This window comes from Arachis hypogaea, chromosome 4 (genome assembly GCF_003086295.3).
Source record: "Arachis hypogaea cultivar Tifrunner chromosome 4, arahy.Tifrunner.gnm2.J5K5, whole genome shotgun sequence".
Taxonomy (NCBI): domain Eukaryota; kingdom Viridiplantae; phylum Streptophyta; class Magnoliopsida; order Fabales; family Fabaceae; genus Arachis; species Arachis hypogaea.
In genome coordinates this window covers 93,004,098-93,022,565 of record NC_092039.1, presented here as the reverse complement: position 1 = coordinate 93,022,565, position 18,468 = coordinate 93,004,098, and the positions used below count along the sequence as shown (strand labels likewise).

The 18,468-nt window shown below is 39.4% G+C and overlaps 1 non-coding gene across 1 annotated transcript; it reads left to right on the top strand.

The window, feature by feature from the left end:
* Positions 1-10,925: 10,925 nt before the first annotated feature.
* On the top strand, positions 10,926-11,029 carry LOC112799172 (small nucleolar RNA R71). The gene has a single exon (XR_003200750.1). It is a non-coding gene; the product is annotated as a small nucleolar RNA R71 (small nucleolar RNA).
* The last annotated feature ends 7,439 nt before the right edge of the window (positions 11,030-18,468 follow it).

Genomic DNA, 18,468 nt, shown 5'->3' with positions numbered 1-18,468 from the left:
GAATCGAATCCAGCGATTCTTTTGCGTCTGTCACTAACGCCCCGCCTGCTAGGAGTTTGAAGCACGTCACAGTCATTCAATCATTGAATCCTACTCAGAATACCACAGACAAGGTTAGACCTTCCGGATTCTCTTGAATGCCGCCATCAGTTCTAGCCTATACCACGAAGACTCTGATCTCACGGAATGGTTGGCTCGGTTGTCAGGCGAGCACTCGGTTGTCAGGCGATCAACCATGCATCGTGCAATCAGGAATCCAAGAGATATTCACCCAATCTAAGGTAGAACGGAGGTGGTTGTCAGTCACACGTTCATAGGTGAGAATGATGATGAGTGTCACGGATCATCACATTCATCAAGTTGAAGAACAAGTGATATCTTAGAACAAGAACAAGCGGAATTGAATGGAAGAACAATAGTAATTGCATTAATACTCGAGGTACAGCAGAGCTCCACACCTTAATCTATGGTGTGTAGAAGCTCCACCGTTGAAAATACATAAGAACAAGGTCTAGGCATGGCCGAATGGCCAGCCTCCCAATGATCTAAGAACTAGATGTCCAAAGATGATCTAGAGATCTAAAGTGATCAAAAGATTAAAATACAATAGTAAAAGGTCCTACTTATAGAAAACTAGTAGCCTAAGGTTTACAGAAATGAGTAAATGACATAAAAATCCACTTCCGGGCCCACTTGGTGTGTGCTTGGGCTGAGCAATGAAGCATTTTCGTGCAGAGACTTCTCTTGGAGTTAAACGCCAGCTTTTATGCCAGTTTGGGCGTTTAACTCCCATTTTGGTGCCAGTTCCAGCGTTTAACGCTGGGATTTCTGAGGGTGACTTTGAACGCCGGTTTGGGCCATCAAATCTTGGGCAAAGTATGGACTATCATATATTGCTGGAAAGCTCAGGATGTCTACTTTCCAACGCCGTTGAGAGCGCACCAATTGGGCTTCTGTAGCTCCAGAAAATCCACTTCGAGTGCAGGGAGGTCAGAATCCAACAGCATCTGCAGTCCTTTTTAGTCTCTGAATCAGATTTTTGCTCAGGTCCCTCAATTTTAGCCAGAAAATACCTGAAATCACAGAAAAACACACAAACTCATAGTAAAGTCCAGAAAAGTGAATTTTAACTAAAAACTAATAAAAATATACTAAAAACTAACTAGATCATACTAAAAACATACTAAAAAACAATGCCAAAAAGCGTACAAATTATCCGCTCATCACGGAGCAAGTAGGTTTAAGCTACAACCCCCTTACTACTACCCGCTCAACCCAGAGCCAGTGGAATAACCACTACTGTTGCTACTACCCAGGCATCACAATCACTGACCTGGAACAAGCGGGACGAACCACCATCCTTGCTACTGCCCAAGGTCTTAAACATACATTCATTCAGTTTAAATCAAGCATCATCGTTATCAAATCTCAAACATTAACCTGGAGCAAGCGGGACAAACCACCATCCTTGCTACTACCTAGGTATCACAAACATACATTCATTCAAAACTCCATAATTAAATTCATTTTTCCTAATTCTTCTTCCTCATCTCATACCCAGAGCAAGTGGACATCGCCACTACCTACTACCCGGGTAGGTGTATCACAATCAATTTCAATCTCAAGCATAATCTTCAGACTCACACTCCTATTTGCAGACCCTTGAATTTATATTCAAATTGCTATTTTAAAGACTTTGAGTAGTTAACAAAATTCTCTTTTTTGGTATTATTAAAAATCAAATAAGTTAAAATCATAAATCAACCAAGGCATAAAAATCCGATTCTCTTTGAAATCCTTTAAAACATTTAAAACTTGTCTCTCTTGACAATTAATTCAAATCAAACTCATTTTTGAAATCGTAACCAAATCAACTCTAAATTTTTAGAAAAATTTTGACAGCATCTCCCCTAAAAACCAGAGTTTGCTACCTATCACGGGCCCCTTATTTTCAATCCTCAACACAACCAAAACCAGCCTTTCAATTAACAATTCCAAACCCATTATTCATAACCATTTATTATTAATTTCTATTTAAAATCCAAAATTGACGAATTCAATCAATTTTTACCAGAAATTTAGAATCAATTCAATAACAAACACAACATATCAATCTCAACAGAAAATCATTTATATCACAGGCATTTATCCATTTGCATTAATCAACTAAAATTATTAGGTATTCAAAGCCTAAAACATTTCTTGTTAACACAAACCCCTAGATAAAAAGTCGAATCCCTTTTTATTCTTAACTCACGGCAGCAACCTCATTGACTTCCAAGCAATATCAACAGCAACAATCAATGTTCACAGCAACGACGACTTATCTGACAAAAATCAAAATTAACGTGGATTCGATATTAAGCGGAATTAAAATAGAATTAGTGATAGAATATTGCGGTAAATAGGAATGAAACAAAATAGTCTCACTGCAAGAAACGAAGCAGGATGACACTACATCGGCTTTTATTTTAATCATACAATTTCTGAAACTCAACCCTGGGATGTTAACATTGTGAAATTCTCAATAATTTATAGCAGAATAATAGCGGTAAGGGTTTCAAGACTAGAATAACTCACTGCGGCTAAAGAGAAATGAGGCAACGGAGCAGCAACAGCTCCGTTAACTACCTCAAGTGACGGCAGCAGCCCGAATCTCTGATGACAGCAACTGTAATAGCTATGTAGTGACAACAAGGTTCCAGAAATTTAGAAGAATGAAAACTAGAAGCAAGTACGCCCTTACCAGCAGTGGATCCTGATGACTTGCATCATTTTCCCTTTTTACCTATGCAAAAAGACCATAAAAGAGCACATATCCATTGTTTTAATGCAATTTCATGAGCTAAATGATAAGTATTATGGTACATTGCTTTGAAATGGGTTTGTGCTGAATTTCAGGTGGAAAGTGCAACAAAAAGGGAAGAAAACAACAAAACAGAGCTGGGCGTGTGAAATTGGCGTGCCACTTAAAGCAAACGCCATGAAAGTATATGGGCGTGGCACGCTAGTACAAGTTTTCAGAGAGCAATGCTAGAAGCCACAAGAGGGTGTGGCACGCCAGCACCATCAACTACTATGGGTGTGCCACTTGAAACATGGGGCATGGCACGCCAGTTCATCATTCCAAAGGTCCAATCACTTGGGCGTGCCACTTGAGATCGAAGGCGTGGCACGCCAAGCCCTCATCATCACTTGGGCGTGCCACTTGAGGAGCCAGGTGTGGCACGCCAAGCTTAAAGAAGGCCATCATCACTTGGGCGTGCCACTTGAGCAGCACGGCGTGACACGCCAGTACAAATTTCCAGAGGCAAGATTGAAGGTCCAAACACATGGGCGTTCCACTTGAGATCGAAGGCGTGGCACGCCAAGCCCTCATCCTCACTTGGGCATGCCACTTGAAGACCCAGGCGTGGCACGCCAAGCTTCAAAGAAGGCAAAGTAGAGCTGGGCGTGCCACTTGAGATCGAAGGCGTGGCACGCCAAGCTCCCATCTCACTTAGGCGTGCCACTTGAATGCCAAGGCGTGGCACGCCAATCCTCATTGATCGTTTGGGCGTGCCACTTGGATGTTGGGCGTGGCACGCCAGCTCTTGAAACGAAGAAGAACTGTGGGCGTGGCATGCCAGGAGTTGGGTGTGGCACGCTAGTTATATTTTTCAGAGAGGGAGATAAGATGCCAACCACTTGGGCGTGCCACTTGGTGTCGAAGGTGTGGCACGCCAGCTATCATTTCTCACTTGGGCGTGCCACTTGGGTCTCAGGCGTGGCACGCCAGCATCACCCATCAACAAGAAGAAGTCATGGGCGTGCCACTTGAGCTCTGGGTGTGGCACGCCAATGAAGGAACCAACACATACAAGGGGTGTGGCACTCCAGACACTGGGCATGGCACGCTAGTACAACTTTTCAGAATGGAGTGGAGGAAGACAAAGGATTAGGCATGCCACCTGAGCACGAAGGCGTGGCACGCCAGGATATACAAGTGTTTAAAGAACCTTGGGTGTGCCACTTGAGCTAAAAGGCGTGGCATGCCAGGGATGTCAACGATAGGGGCATGCCACTTGAAGAGTTGGCGTGGCGCGCCAAGCCAAAATTGGAGCTGGGCGTGGCACGCCAATGAAGCGCCAGATACATGCCAGCCTCTGGAGGTCACGTTTATTGAGTTTTCTCTTTCCCTATGGTGGACGAAATTGTGATCACATCAATGTAGTACTCTTTGTTATTGTATGGAATCATTATTGTGGCTCTTGGCTATGTATGGACACAACTCCGTTCAATTTAACCAGCAAGTGTACTGGGTCATCCAAGTAATACCTTACGTGAGTAAGGGTCGATCCCACAGAGATTGTTGGTATGAAGCAAGCTATGGTCACCTTGTAAATCTCAGTTAGGCAGATTAAATAGTTATGGATTTTGAAAATTAATAATAAACAGAAAATAAAATAAGATAGAAATACTTATGTAAATCAATAGTGGGAATTTCAGATAGGCGTATGGAGATGCTGTGCTCCTCTTGAATCTCTACTTTCTTATTACATTCATCTAATCCTTCTTACTCCTTTCCATGGCAAGCTGTATGTAGGGCGTCACCGTCATCAATGGCTACTTTTCATCCTCTCGGGAAAATAGTCCTATGCGCTGTCACTGCATGGCTAATCGTCTGGAGGCATCACCCTTGACAATGGCTATATCCCATCCTCTCAGTGAAAATGGTCCAAATGCTCTGTCACAGCACGGCTAATCATCTGTCGGTTCTCAATCAGGTTGGAATAGAATCCATTGATTCTTTTGCGTCTGTCACTAACGCCCAGCCTTCAGGAGTTTGAAGCTCGTCACAGTCATTCAATACCGGAATCTTACTCGGAATACCACAGACAAGGTTAGACCTTCCAGATTCCTGGAATCCTACTCAGAATACCACAGGCAAGGTTAGACTTTTTGAATTCCCATGAATGCTGCCATCTATCTAGCTTATACCACAAAGATTCTATTGGGGAATCTAAGAGATATGCGCCCGGCCTAGAGTAGAACGGAAGTGGTTGTCAGTCACGCGCGTTCATAGGTGAGAATGATGATGAGTGTCACGGATCATCACATTCATCAAGTTAAAGTGCAACGTATATCTTGGAATAAGAATAAAAGAGAATTGAATAGAAAGTAATAGTAATTGTATTGAAACTTGAGGTACAGCAGAGCTCCACACCCTTAATCTATGGTGTGTAGAAACTCCACCGTTGAAAATACATAAGTGAAAGGTTCAGGCATGGCCGAATGGCCAGCCCACTGAAACGTGATCAATAGCCTCTTAAGATGAAGAATAAAACAAAACTGAGACCAAAGATGTCTAATACAATAGTACTATCTGAGTAAATTATCCTATTTATACTAGACTAGCTACTAGAATTTACATGAGTAAGTAATTGATGCATAAATTCACTTCTGGGGCCCACTTGGTGTATGTTTGGGCTGAGCTTGATCTATCCACGAGCTGAGGCTTCTCTTGGAGTTGAACGCCAAGTTATAACGTGTTTTGGGCGTTCAATTCCGGGTTGTGACGTGTTTCTGGCGTTTAACTCCAAATAGCAGCATGTACTTGGCGTTGAGCGCCACTTTACGTCATCAATTCCCAAATAAAGTATAGACTATTATATATTGCTGGAAAGCTCTGGATGTCTAATTTCTAGCTCTCTTGAGAGCGCGCTATTTTAAGTTCTGTAGCTCCGGAAAATCCATTTTGAGTGCAGGGAGGTCAGATTCCAACAGCATCAGTAGTCCTTTTGTCAGCCTTTTTCAGAGAATTGCTCAAGTCACTCAATTTCAGCCAGAAATTACCTGAAATCACAGAAAAATACACAAACTCATAGTAAAGTCCAGAAATGTGAATTTATCATAAAAACTAATGAAAACATCCCTAAAAGTAGCTTGAACTTACTAAAAACTACCTAAAAACAATGCCAAAAAGCGTATAAATTATCCGCTCATCACAACACCAAACTTAAATTGTTGCTTGTCCCCAAGAAACTGAAAATCAATTAGGATAAAAAGAAGAGAATATACTATAAATTCCAAAATATCAATGAATATTAATTATAATTAGATGAGTGGGACTTGTAGCTTTTTGCTTCTGAACAGTTTTGGCATCTCACTTTTTCCCTTGAAGTTTAGAATGATTGGCTTCTCTAGGAACTTAGAATTTCGGATAGTGTTATTGATTCTCCTAGTTAAGTATGTTGATTCTTGAACACAGCTACTTTTATGAGTCTTGGCCGTGGCCCTAAGCACTTTGTTTTCCAGTATTACCACCAGATACATAAATGCCACAGACACATGACTGGGTGAACCATTTTAGATTGTGACTCAGCTTTGCTAGAGTCCCCAGTTAGAGGTGTCCAGAGCTCTTAAGCACACTCTTTTTGCTTTAGATCACGACTTTAACCACTCAGTCTCAAGCTTTTCACTTGGACCTTCATGACACAAGCACATGGTTAGGGACAGCTTGATTTAGCCGCTTAGGCCTGGATTTTATTTCCTTGGGCCCTCCTATCCATTGATGCTCAAAGCCTTGGATTCTTTTTACCCTTGCCTTTTGGTTTTAAGGGCTATTGGCTTTTTCTGCTTGCTTTTTCTTTTTCTTTCTATTTTTTTTGCCAATTTTTTTCGCAAGCCTTTGCTTTTTCACTGCTTTTTCTTGCTTCAAGAATCAATTTTATGATTTTTCAGATCATCAATAACATTTTTCTTTGTTCATCATTCTTTCAAGAGCCAACAATTTTAACATTCATAAACAACAAGATAAAAAATATGCACTGTTTAAGCATTCATTCAGAAAACAAAAAGTATTGTCACCACATCAATATAATTAAACTAAATTCAAGGATAAATTCGAAATTCATGTACTTCTTGTTCTTTTGAATTAAAACATTTTTCAATTAAGAGAGGTGAAGGATTAATGGAATTTATTCATAGCTTTAAGACATAGTTACTAACTACTAATGATCATGAAATGAAGACACAAAACATAAATGAACACAACATAAAATCCGAAAAACAGAAAGAAATAAGAACAAGGAATGAATCCACCTTAGTGGCGTCTTCTTCTTGAAGGACCAACAATGTCCTTAAGCTCTTCTATGTCCCTTCCTTGCCTTTGTTGCTCCTCCCTCATTGCTCTTTGATCTTCTCTTATTTCATGGAGAATGATGGAGTGCTCATGATGTTCCACCCTTAATTGTTCCACATTGTAGCTCAAATCTTCTAAGGAAGTGTTGAGTTGTTCCCAATAGTTGTTGGGAGGAAAGTGCATCCCTTGAGGCATCTCAGGGATTTCTTAATGATGAGCTTCCTCATGCATCTCTTGAGATCCGTGGAGGGTCTCTCTTGCTTGCTCCATCCTCTTCTTGGTGATGGGCTTATCCTCCTCAATGGAGATGTCTCCTTCTATGACAACTCTAGCTGAGTAACATAGATGGCATATGAGGTGAGGAAAAGCTAGCCTAGCCATGGTGGAGGGCTTTTCGGCTATTTTGTAGATTTCATTGGAGATGACTTCATGAACTTCTACTTCCTCTCCAATCATGATGCTATGAATTATGATGGCCCGATCCACAGTAACTTCAGATCGGTTGCTAGTGGGAATGATGGAGCGTTGAATGAACTCCAACCATCCTCTAGCCACAGGCTTGAGATCCAGTCTTCTTAGTTGAACTGGCTTGCCTTTGGAGTCTCTTTTCCATTGAGATCCTTCCACACATATGTCCATTAGGACTTGGTCCAACCTTTGATTAAAGTTGACCCTTCTAGTGTAGGGGCGTACATCTCCTTGCATCATGGGCAAGTGGAACGCCAACCTCACATTCTCCGGACTAAAATCTAAGTATTTCCCCCGAACCATTGTGAGATAATTCTTTGGACTCGGGTTCATACTTTGATCATGGTTCCTAGTGATCCATGCATTGGCATAGAACTCTTGAACCATTAAGATTCCGACTTGTTGCATGGGGTTGGTTAAGACTTCCCAACCTCTTCTTCAGATCTCATGTCGGATCTCCGGATACTCATTTTTCTTGAGCTTGAAAGGGACCTCAGGGATCACCTTCTTCTTTGCCACAACATCATAGAAGTGGTCTTGATGGCTTTTGGAGATGAATCTTTCCATCTCCCATGACTCGGAGGTGGAAGCTTTTGTCTTCCCTTTTCCTTTTTTAGAGGATTCTCCGGCCTTAGGTGCCATTGATGGTAATGGAAAAACAAAAAAAGCTTATGCTTTTACCACACTAAACTTAGAATATTGCTCGCTCTCGAGCAAGAGAAGAAAGAAGAGAAGAAGAGGAAGAAGAAAATATGGAGGAAAGTGAGGGGAGATAGATTCGGCCAAGGTGGAGAAGAGGGGGTTTGTGTTGTGTGAAAAGGAAGTGGAATGGAGGGGTTTATATAGGAAAATGGGAGAGGGTAGGTTCGGCCATTTAGGGTGGGTTTGGGTGGGAAAGTGTTTTTGAATTTTGAAGGTAGGTGGGGTTTTTGGGGAAGAGTGGATGGATGTGTGTGGTGAAGGGGGTAATTGGGAAGAGAGATTGAAGTTGATGGGAAGTGTGACATGGGGAAGAGTGAAATAGGATTAGGAGGTAAGGTGGAAATATGTTAGGTGGGGATCCTGTGGGGTCCACAGATCCTTAGGTGGTCCTGTGGGGTCCACAGATCCTGAGATGATCCTATGGGATCCACAGATCCTGAGGTGTCAAGGAATTACATCCCTGCACCAAATAGGCATGTAAAATGTCTTTTGCATACCATTCTGGCATTTAAACGCCGAGGTGATGCACGTTCTGGGCGTTCAACGCCCATGTAAAGCATGTTTTGGGCGTTCAACGCCCATATGTAGCATATTTCTGGCGTTGAACGCCAATTTCATACTTGTTACTGGCGTTCAGTGCTAGCTTTCCTCAAGGCACATTCCTGGCGTTCAAACGCCAGAATGTTGCTTGTTTCTGGCGTTCAACGCCAGATTCGTGCTCTGTTCTGGCGTTGAACGCCAGCCAGATGCTCCTTACTGGCGTTGAACGCCAGTCTGCCTTTCCTCCAGGGTGTGATTTTTTTCTGCTGTTTTTTATTCTGTTTTTAATTTTTATGATTTTTTTCGTGACTCCTCATGATCATGTACCTAATAAAACACAAAATAACAGTAAAATAAAATAAAATAAAAATTAGATAAATAAAATTGGGTTGCCTCCCAACAAGCGCTTCTTTAATGTCAATAGCTTGACATTGTGCTCTCATAGAGCCACAAAGGTGATCAGGTCAATGTTGTATAGTCCCAACACCAAACTTAGAGTTTGGATATGGGGTCTTAATACCAAACTTAGTGTTTGGTTGTGGCCTCCCAACACCAAACTTAGAGTTTGACTGTGGGGGCTCTTCTTGACTCTGAACTGAGAGAAGCTCTTCATGCTTACTCTCTTTTGTCACAGAGGGATGGCCATGTGCCTTAAACACAAGGTAGTCCCCATTCAATTGAAGGACTAATTCACCTCTGTTGACATTTATCACAGCTCCTGCTGTAGCTAGGAAAGGTCTTCTAAGGATGATACATTCATCCTCTTCCTTCCTAGTGTCTAATATTATGAAATCAGCAGGGATGTAAAGGCCTTCAACCTTTACTAACACGTCCTCTACTATTCCATAAGCTTGTCTCAATGACTTGTCTGCCAATTATAATGAGAACAAGGCAGGTTGTACCTCAATGATCCCCAGCTTCTCCATTACAGAGAGTGGCATAAGATTTATCCCTGACCCCAGATCACATAGAGCTTTTTCAAAGGTCATGGTGCCTATGGTACAAGGTATTAAGAACTTGCCAGGATCTTGTCTCTTTTGAGGTAAAATTTGCTGAATCCAGGTATCTAGTTTATTAATGAGCAAGGGAGGTTCACTTTCCCACATCTCATTACCAAACAACTTGGCATTCAGCTTCATGATAGCTCCTAAATATTGAGCAACTTGCTCTCCAGTCACATCTTCATCCTCTTCAGAGGAAGAATAGTCTTCAGAGCTCATGAATGGCAGAAGGAGATTTAATAGAATCTCTATGGTCTCTATATGAGCCTCAAATTCCTTTGGATCCTTAATAGAAAACTCCTTCTTGCTTGAGAGACGTCCTAGGAGGTCCTCCTCACTAGGATTTTCGTCCTCCTCCTCCCTTATGCATTCGGCCATATTGATTAAATCAATGGCCTTGCACTCTCCTTTTGGATTCTCTTTTGTATTGCCTGGGAGAATACTGGGAGGAGTTTTAATGACTTTCTTACTCAGCTGTCCCACTTGTGCCTCAAGATTTCTTATGGAGGATCTTGTTTCACTCATGAAACTGAAAGTGGCCTTTGATAGATCAGAAACTAAATTGGCTAAATTAGAAGTGTTTTGTTAAGAATTCTCTGTCTGTTGCTGAGAAGATGATGGAAAAGGCTTGCTATTGCTCAGCCTATTACGTCCACCATTGTTAAAGCCTTGTTGAGGCTTTTGTGTTTCCATAAGGTTCACCCATGTAATTTACCTCTGCTATTGCAGGGTTTTCAGGATCATAAGCTTCTTCAGAAGCTGCCTCTTTAGTACTGTTGGATGCATTTTGCCATCCATTCAGACTTTGAGAGATCATGTTGACTTGCTGAGTCAACACTTTGTTCTGAGCCAATATGTCATTCAGAGCATCAATCTCAAGAACTCCTTTCTTCTGAGGTGTCCCATTATTCACGGAATTCCTCTCAGAAGTGTACATGAATTGGTTATTTGCAACCATGTCAATTAGTTCTTGAGCTTCTGCAGGCGTTTTCTTTAAGTGAATGGATCCACCTGCAGAATGGTCCAATGACATTTTCGAAAATTCAGATAGACCATAATAGAATATATCTAATATGGTCCATTCTGAAAACATGTCAGATGGACACCTTTTGGTCAACTGCTTGTATCTCTCCCAAGCTTCATAGAGGGATTCACCATCTTTTTGTTTGAAGGTCTGAACATCCACTCTAAGCTTGCTCAGCTTTTGAGGAGGAAAGAATTTATCCAAGAAAGCCGTGACTAGCTTATCCCATGAGTCCAGGCTATCCTTAGGTTGTGAATCCAACCATATTCTAGCTCTGTCTCTTACTGCAAAAGGGAAAAGTATGAGTCTGTAGACTTCAGGATCTACTCCATTCGTCTTTACAGTCTCACAAATCTGCAGGAACTCAGTTAAGAACTGATAAGGATCTTCAGATGGAAGTCCATAGAACTTGCAGTTTTGTTGTATTAAGGCAACTAGTTGAGGCTTAAGCTCAAAATTATTGGCTCCAATGGCAGGAATGGAGATGCTTCTTCCATCAAATTTGGACGTGGGCTTGGTAAAGTCACCAAGCATCCTTCTTGCATTATCATTATTGGGTTCGGCTGCCATCTCCTTCTCTTGTTCGAAATTTTCTGAAATGTTACTTCTGGATTGTTGTAATTTAGCTTCTCTTAGTTTCCTTTTTAGAGTCCTTTCAGGTTCAGGATCAATTTCAACAAGAGTGCCTTTTTCCTTGTTCCTGCTCATATGAAATAGAAGAAAACAAGAAAAGAAAGAGGAATCCCCTATGTCACAGTATAGAGATTCCTTTATGTTAGTAGAAAAAGAAGGTGATAGAAGAAAGAAAAGTGAAGAATCCAAACACAAGGGATAGATTGGGTTCGGATTTTTAGATGAGGAGAGGTGAAGAGAAGTGTTACTAAATAAATAATTACATAGAATAAGAAAAGAGATAGAGAATTTCAAAAATAATTTTGAAAAAGTGGTTGGTGATTTTCGAAAATTAAAGATAAGATATGATTAAAATTAAAATTTAAAACAATTAAAAAGAATTTTTGAAAAAGAGATGAGATATTTTCGAAAATTAGAGAGGGAAAAGTAGTTAGGTGGTTTTGAAAAAGATGAGAAACAAACAAAAAGTCAAAGAGTTAGTTGAAAAAGATATTAAAATCAAATTTGAAAAGATAAGAAGATAAGAAGTTAGATAAGATATTTTAAAATCAAATTTTTGAAAAAGATAAAATTTTGAAAAATATAAGATTAAAGATAAAAAGATTTAATTTAAAAATTTAAAATTACTTACTTCACTAACAAGAAACTACAAGATAAGATTATAGAACTTAAAGATTGAACCTTTCTTAACAAGAAAGTAACAAACTTCAAATTTTTGAATCAATCACATTAATTATTAGTGAATTTTCGAAAATATGATATAAAGATAAGAAAAAGATTTTGAAAATATTTTGAAAAAGATTTTTGAAATTTTCAAAAAAAAAGGAAAAAATGGAAAAGATATGATTTTTGAAAAAGATTTTGAAAAGATAAGATTTTTAAAATTGAAAATTTGACTTGACTTGTAAGAAACAACTAATTTTTAAAAATTTTTGACCAAATCAACCCAAAATTTCAAAAATTTGGAGGGAAAAAAGGAAAAGATATATTTTTTATTTTTTGAATTTTTAATTATGAGAGAGAAAAACACAAACATGACCCAAAACATGAAAATTTTGGATCAAAACACAAGATGCATGCAAGAACACTATGAATGTCAAGATGAACACCAAGAACACTTTGAAGATGATGATGAACATCAAGAACATATTTTTGAAAAGTTTTTTATGCAAAGAAAACATGCAAGACACCAAACTTAGAAATCTTTAATGTATGGACTCTTACAAACAAAAATTGCATATGAAAAACAACAAACAACACAAAACAAGAAAACATCAAGATCAAACAAGAAGACTTGTAAAGAACAACTTGAAGATCATGAAGAACACCATGAATGCATGAAAATTTTTTTTTCGAAAAATGCAAGAAAAATTTTTAAAGCATGCAATTGACACCAAACTTAAAAATTGACTCAAAACTCAAACAAGAAACACAAAATATTTTTTATTTTTATGATTTTATAATTTTTTTTATATTTTTATTAATTTTTTTCGAAAATATTCTTTAGAAGAACGAAAAAGAAAAGAAAAATTTTGAAAAAGATTTTTGAAAAGAAAATTACCTAATCTGAGCAACAAGATGAACCGTCAGTTGTCCAAACTCGAACAATCCCCGGCAACGGCGCCAAAAACTTGGTGGACGAAATTGTGATCACATCAATGTGGTACTCTTTGTTATTGTATGGAATCATTATTGTGGCTCTTGGCTATGTATGGACACAATTCCGTTCAACTTAACCAGCAAGTGTACTGGGTTATCCAAGTAATACCTTACGTGAGTAAGGGTCGATCCCACAGAGATTGTTGGTATAAAGCAAGCTATGGTCACCTTGTAAATCTCAGTTAGGCAGATTAAATGGTTATGGATTTCGAAAATTAATAATAAACAGAAAATAAAATAAGATAGAAATACTTATGTAAATCAATAGTGGGAATTTCAGATAGGCGTATGGAGATGCTGTGCTCCTCTTGAATCTCTACTTTCTTATTACATTCATCCAATCCTTCTTACTCCTTTCTATGGCAAGCTGTATGTAGGGCATCACCGTCATCAATGGCTACTTTTCATCCTCTCGGGAAAATGGTCCTATGCGCTGTCACTGCATGGCTAATCGTCTGGAGGCATCACCCTTGACAATGGCTATATCCCATCCTCTCAGTGAAAATGGTCCAAATGCTCTGTCACAGCACGGCTAATCATCTGTTGGTTCTCAATCAGGTTGGAATAGAATCCATTGATTCTTTTGCGTCTGTCACTAACGCCCAGCCTTCAGGAGTTTGAAGCTCCTCACAGTCATTCAATACCGGAATCTTACTCGGAATACCACAGACAAGGTTAGACCTTCCAGATTCCCAGAATCCTACTCGGAATACCACAGACAAGGTTAGACTTTCTGAATTCCTATGAATGCCGCCATCTATCTAGCTTATTCCACGAAGATTCTGTTGGGGAATCTAAGGGATATGCGCCCGGCCTAGAGTAGAACGGAAGTGGTTGTCAGTCACGTGCGTTCATAGGTGAGAATGATGATGAGTGTCACGGATCATCACATTCATCAAGTTAAAGTGCAACGTATATCTTGGAATAAGAATAAAAGAGAATTGAATAGAAAGTAATAGTAATTGTATTGAAACTTGAGGTATAGCAGAGCTCCACACCCTTAATCTATTGTGTGTAGAAACTCCACCGTTGAAAATACATAAGTGAAAGGTTCAGGCATGGCCGAATGGCCAGCCCCCTGAAATGTGATCAATAGCCTCTTAAGATGAAGAATAAAATGAAACTGAGACCAAAGATGTCTAATACAATAGTAAATTATCCTATTTATACTAGACTAGCTACTAGGGTTTACATGAGTAAGTAATTGATGCATAAATTCACTTCTGGGGCCCACTTGGTGTATGTTTGGGCTGAGCTTGATCTATCTACGAGATGAGGCTTCTCTTGGAGTTGAATGCCAAGTTATAACGTGTTTTGGGCGTTCAACTCCGGGTTGTGACGTGTTTCTGGCGTTTAACTCCAGACAGCAGCATGTACTTGGCGTTGAGCGCCACTTTACGTCATCAATTTCCGAATAAAATATGGACTATTATATATTTCTGGAAAGCTCTGGATGTCTACTTTCCAACGCCGTTGAGAGCGCGCCATTTAAAGTTTTGTAGCTCCAGAAAATCCATTTTGAGTGTAGGGAGGTCAGATTCCAACAGCATCAGCAGTCCTTTTGTCAGCCTTTTTCAGAGTTTTGCTCAAGTCCCTCAATTTCAGCCAGAAATTACCTGAAATCACAGAAAAACACACAAACTCATAGTAAAGTCCAGAAATGTGAATTTATCATAAAAACTAATGAAAACATCCCTAAAAGTAGCTTGAACTTACTAAAAACTACCTAAAAACAATGCCAAAAAGCGCATAAATTATCCGCTCATCACCCTACACTTGTAATTTTCTTTTCTTTTTGTATTTTCTTTATTCTAGTAGTAGGATTAGTATAAATAACGCCTCGAAGTACTGAGAAAGGAGTGTCATGTGGTTGAGTAGTAGTTTGTTAAAGTAGTTTTAGATCCACTTTTCATCTCTTCCATCTCTCTTGCACTTTTCGTTTAGCTATGAGTAGCTAAATTCCCTCTCATTGTGAGAGGAAGCTCTGTTATACTTGATGGATTAATGATAGTGAATTTCTTCTTCTCTTCATCTTCGCTTTGATTTGCTAGAAGAAATTTTGATTTAATGCTAGCATTCAATCATCTTGGGAAAGAGGTTGAATATAAAATGGGTTTCATGGGAACCTTGGAAAAAGAAACATGGAACCATGCTTGAAATCCCTTCTCACACTTGAGTAGAATCTGGGTTTTGGTGATTGGATATGGTGACATATAATCCACCCTCTATCTTGGATGTACAAGGATATGTGGTATAATCAAGGACCAAGCATATCTCTCTTCATGGGCAATTAGACCATGGAATTGGCTGATTATCAAGATTTGAGAGATTGAGTCACCAAGGGATTGGGGTTCAATCAATCATGATTGCCAAGAGGTCAATGAGTTGCATGATTGAAGATGAGATGAGCTAGATTTAATCCAAAGAGAACAATATCTCCCAATCTCAAAGAATTCCCATATTCTTATCTTCCACATTCTTATAGCTTTTCTTTATAATTCTGTCAAATCCCCATTCCCATTTACAATTCAGTCATTTATAATTCTTCACTTTACTTTATTGCCATTTACTTTTATGCACTTTAGTGATTCCCTTTACTTTTTGAGTTATTTACTTTCATGATCATTTACAATTCCCAATCCTATTCTATATTGCTCAGCTTAACTAATTCACTAATTGATTAAAATTGCTCAAATCTACCAATCTCTGTGGATACAATCCCACTCCACTGTGGGTTATTACTTGACGATAATTTTGGTGCGCTTGCCAAAAGAACGGATTCATAACAAAAAATTTTGAGGGGTGTGAATTCCAGCCATTAGATTCCGGGAATAGAAACTTGGTGGCGCGACTTACAGTGATGATGATAGCTGAGCAGTGACGGAGCTTTTGCAATGGCGGGAGAAGCTCAGCGACGGCGGAGACAACAATGTCGTTCTTCCCTCGCACGCGTGCACACGCTTTCCCTCTTGCATCGGGCTCCTGCCATGCGTCCCTCTTGTTCGCAGCTCTATTTTCGACGAGGTTCAAGGACGATAGGCAGTGATGACTAGATCTCTAGCGGTGGCGACGAGGATGCACGGTAGTGCCTTCTCCCTTCTGGTCCTGGCTCGTGCTCGCCTCTCTCTCCCCTGGCTCCCTCCGCAAACTCTCTCTCTCTCTCTCTCTCTCTCTCTCTCTCTCTTTCTCTCTCTCTTTCTCGCTCTCTCCATGGTCTGACAATGACGCAACGACGGCGGTGAGGTCTAGCGCACCGGCATGGTCTTCCCCCTCATATTCTCTTCTTTTTCCTCAGGCTTGAGTGCTTTGTGTGTGGGTGTGTTGGTGTTTCTGATTTCCCCCTCTCCTTGTAACCGTGTATGTGCGTGTAGTGAGGTGAAAGTGTAAGTGGAAAATTAGAGTTAGGATTTAATTTGGAAAAAAAGTGGAATTTAGGAATTTTATGACTAATGTAGGTATTTTGGTAAAATTGGAGAGTAGTGTAGTAAAATAAAAACCTAATTTAATCAAACAATAATTATTATATATGAAAATAATGTTTATTCATCAACTTGCAAATTATCTCTAAATAAGTATTCTAATTTAAAATATAAGATAATATAATTAATTTTCTTTATTCATTAAAAAAATAAAATTATTAAACTCCAAATCTCAATTATTTAAATCAATTCATATAAAATACTTATTATTTTACAATTACTAAACTCTATAATTTAAATATGAAATTTATCCAATAATTGAAAAAATAAATAAAAATTCTAATTTAATTACCAAAACTTGATTTAATTAGCTTTAATAAAATAATTTTTGAAATTTAAGTCATTAATGAATAAATATATTAAATTTGGCTCATAATAAGATTTTCAAAAAATTCTGGGTCTTACATCAACTCTTTTCAAGGGTTCAAGACCAAATCAGTTTCCAATAAGTAAAATTCAGACTTCAAATATTAAAATCCTTTCAATTCAAAACAAATCAGAAACCTCCATTTTGGACAAAATCAGACATTCTTTCAATCAAACCGGAAACCATATTCATCCAAGACAAATCAGACAATTCATAAGACTTACATAATCACCAGAATACATTTCGCACATCATATCTATTTATAGCAATTCCAATTTAAAATAGAATTAGATTTTAGAAAAAGCCCCTACCTTGACAAGCCGAAACGATAACCCAAAATGCATCGACGAAACCTTTTCTCTCAATCCGAAACCAACAACAACCACAAACTCAGTCCCTGCTCACTTTTGCAGCACTCACAGCAACTTAAAAGCGACATGCGATGCTCAGAACACGACCCTACGTTACCAGAACCTCAGAGTTTATAACCAAACATAACAGAATACTAATGCAGGGTTTTCGAAACATAAACACTTAATATAATAAGAAAAACAAAATAGCAGCGGTCTCTAAACTGATCTGGCGGCAGCCACCCCAAGCGGCAGCGGCGACTTGAACAGCATGCATCTATGATGAAGTTCCCAGAAACTCAATAGAAAGGAAAACCAACTTAAAACCCTTACTGGCAGTGGATCTCAGAGGCGGCAGTGGCATTCCCGGTGATAGAGGCTCGGTAGAATCTTCGGCAACAGCAGATCTGGTGGCAGTTTGGATGAAGACGGTACTGGCGACATGAACGGCGACTGAGCATGGTGGCTGGACAGGCCACAGCCCTCCCTTCCTCGTGGATCTCTCTCCTCTACTTCACTCATGGACGATGGTGATGCTGGCTCCCTTCGATGACGGCGATGACGCGGACAACTGTAGCAATGGCAACAGGATTCATGGCAAAGAGGACGGCGGTGACAGAAGTCACTGACGGCGACAGCAGAAGAGGTGAGGAATGGCGGCGGATGGGAGGCAGCAGTGGTTCACGAGGATGGCACGAGCTCTTCCTTCCTCCTCCGATGCTGTCCTCTCTTGGATCTTCTCTCTTCCTTTGTTAAGAGCGACGACGATGGTGGTAGTGACACCCACTGATGAGCGGATATTTTATACACTTTTTAGTACTATTTACTCATTGTTTTCAGTACGTTTAGTTAAGTTTTAGGGATAAGTATGATTTTGGTCCCCCAATGTCTTTTTTTCACTATAAAATGGTCTCCAAGGTTTCAGTTTGTTTTAAAATCGTCCTTTTTACCAATTTTATTTTTTTATTATTAAATTACCCTTCATTAAAAAAATTATAAAATAAAATAAATATAAAATAAATAAATAAAAAGAAGAATGAAAAGGATACATAAAAGGGGGGTGGGGAGAGAAAGAAAGGGGGGTGAGAAAAGAGGGGAGGAGGAGGGAGAGAAGGGGGACCG